This window comes from Elephantulus edwardii, unplaced genomic scaffold, assembly GCF_000299155.1.
Source record: "Elephantulus edwardii isolate Elephantulus edwardi_28Jun2011 unplaced genomic scaffold, EleEdw1.0 scaffold00239, whole genome shotgun sequence".
Classification (NCBI taxonomy): domain Eukaryota; kingdom Metazoa; phylum Chordata; class Mammalia; order Macroscelidea; family Macroscelididae; genus Elephantulus; species Elephantulus edwardii.
The window spans coordinates 2909640-2912769 of NW_006399989.1; the positions used below are offsets into that span (position 1 = coordinate 2909640).

The 3130-nt window shown below is 39.9% G+C and overlaps 1 pseudogene; it reads right to left on the minus strand.

Annotated features, from left to right (window-relative positions):
• The window catches only part of LOC102847410, a 15320-nt pseudogene extending 14061 nt beyond the window's left edge, over nucleotides 1-1259 (minus strand).
• Nucleotides 1260-3130: the final 1871 nt, after the last annotated feature.

Here is a 3130-nt window from a genome sequence, read left to right on the forward strand (position 1 = left end):
AAAATATCTGTAAATGTTCATTAAAATTAATAAAATTATATATAAATTACAAAGTAACCTGAAGATTCCCACAGGACAGCAAGGAGTTCAGGAATCCTGGAGTGGTTGGATGTGGGATGAGAGGCGAGGACATGACAAAGGCAAGGGCCTTGACCCAGTTCCTGCTTCAATCCAACATCATTTTTAAATACAAAGCCAAATCCAATCACCTCACACCCAACAGGGAACAAAAGCAAAAATCAAGCAAATAATCCTCCCACAAGGATCAACCAAAACAAGAAAACACATCTTTGTAGAATCCAGCTGCTTCACTCATCTCCAAAAACTGCATACAGTTCCCAAACTGGATCCAATTGCCTTTTTAAATAGAAGGCCAAATACAATTGACTCACACCCAATTCTGAAGAACCCCTGCAAAAAGCAGAACAACCAAACAGTCCACAACCAAGAATCAACCAAAACAAGAGACCACAACTTTGAAGAATCCAGCTGTTACACACATATGCCTATACTGGATACTAACCCCAAACTCGCAACCAACTACTTTTTTAAAATACAAGGCCAAATCTAATCACATCAAACCCAATCAGAAACAAAACAAAAAAGTAAGTAAACTGTGCACACCCAAGTCTTAACCAAAACAAAAAAACACACCTTTGTAAAATCCAACATCTCCATACATCTCCCCAAACTGGCTATCAGCCTCAAACTGAAAACCAGCTGTTTTTTTAAATACAAGGCCAAATCCAATCAGCTCACACTCAATTGCAATGAAAGAAACAAACAAAACCCTAAGCAAACAGTCCACACCCAAACCTCAAACAAAACAAAAAAGCATACCACTGTAGGTTCCAGGTGCTCCACACATGTCCCCAAACTGAATACCAGCCCCAAACTGGCAACCAGCTATTTTTTGTTGTTTGTTTTTTTTAATACAAAGCCACATCCAATCTCTTCACAACCAATTATGAACAAAACAAACAAAAAAAAACCAAGCAAACAATCCACACCCAAGCTTCAACAAAAACCTTTATATAATCCCCCTGCTTCACACATCTACAAAAACTGGATACCTACCCCAAACTGCCTTTTTAAATGCAAAGCCAAATCAAATCGGCTCACACCCAACTGTGAACAAGGAAAGAAAAACAAACAAGCAAGCAAAGAGTCCACACCTATGCCTCTATCAAAATAAGAAAACACACCTTTGTAGAATCCAGCTGTTCCACACGTCTATCCAAACTACATACCAGCTCCATATTGGCGACCAAACAACTTTTTAAATACAAGGCCAAATGCAATTGGTTCACACCCAATTGTGAACAAAACGGAAAAAGAAGGAAACAATCCACACCCAAGCATCAACCAAAAAAAGAAAACACAACTTTGAAGGATACAGCTGTCCCACACATCTCCTTATACTGGACGCTAGCACCAAGCTGGCAACTAGCTCTACCTTTTTAATTAGAAGGCCAAATCCAATTGCCTCACACCCAATTGTGAAGGAAATAACAACAACAGAAACAAAAAAACAAACCAACAGTACACACTCAAACATCAAACCAAACAAGGAAACACACCTTTGTAGAATCCAAGAGCTTCACACATCTTTCAAAACTGGGTAACAGCCCCAAACTGCCAAACAACTGCCTTTTCAAATAAAAGGCAAAATCTAATGGGTTTACACCCAATTGTGAATGAAACAATAAAACAAGCAAACAGTCCACACTCAGTCATCAATCAAAACAAGAAAACACACATTTGTAGAATACAGCTGTTCCACATTTATCCTCAAACTGGATACCAGCCTCAAACGGCCAAACAACTACTTTTTCTTACAATTACTTTTTTATATACTAGGTAAAACCTAATTTGCTAACACCCAATTGTGAGCACAAAAAGTTAAAAAAAAAAAAAAGGCAAAATGTCCACATGCAAGCCTAAACCAAAACAAGAAAACACAGCTTGGAAGAATCCAGTTGCTCCTCACATCTTCCCAAACTGGATACCAGCACCAAACTGGTGATCCACTATCTTTTAAAATACAAGGCCAAATGCAATTGGCTCACACACAATTGTGAAAGAAACGAAAAAATATTCATGCCCAAATGGTGACTATCTTTTTAAATAAAAGGTGAAATTTAACCAGCTCACATTCAATTGTGAACGAACAAGCAAACAGTTAATTCTCAAACTTCAGTCAAAACAAGAAAACAGTCTTTTGTAGAGTTCCATATAGCTGATCAACTGCATTTGTAAATACAAGGCCAAATCCAATTGGCTCATACCCAGTTGTGAACAAAACAAAACAAACCAAACAAAAAAGAAGCAAACTGTTCACATGCAAACCTCAACCCAAACAAGAAAACAGACAGTTGTTGAATCCAGGTGCTCCACACATCTTTCCAAACTGGATACCAACAATCCATTTAACTCACGCCCACTTGTATTGTTGTTATGTGCTGTCGCGTTGCCTGTGACTCATAGCGACCCTATGTACAACAGCCCTAAACCCTGCTCTGTTCTGTGCCAGTCTCACTGTTTCCAGCACCACCACCCCAATTACCCCAGTCACTGAACCAATCCACCTCATAGAGGGTCTTCCCCTCCTGTGCTATCCCTCCACCCTCCCAAGCATGATGTCCCTCTCCAAGGACCAGTCCCTCCTTGCAACATGTCCAAACTATATCAGACAAAGCCTCAGAATCATTGTTCCAAGGAGCAGCCCAGTTTAATCCTCTCCAGGATGAACCTGTTTATTTTCTTAGACATCCATGATACATTCAATACTCTTGTCCAGCACCACAGCTCAAGACATCAATTCTCCTTCTATCCTGCCTAGTCATTGTCCAGCACTGTGATGCATAGCAACTGATTACAAAGACTATGGACTGTATCAGACACACCTTAGTCTCCAGAGAGACACTACTGCTTTTCAGCACTTTGGAGAGGTCCCTAACAGCAGATTTTCCCATAGCAATACGTCATTTAATCTCCTGGCTGCTGGTGCCAAGAATGTTGACTGTGGAGCCAAGCAAACTAAAGCTGAGAACAATCTCAATCTCTTCACCATCCATCCTGATGCTGCCAATTGGTCCAGTGGTGAGAATCTTTGTCTTTTTGATATTGA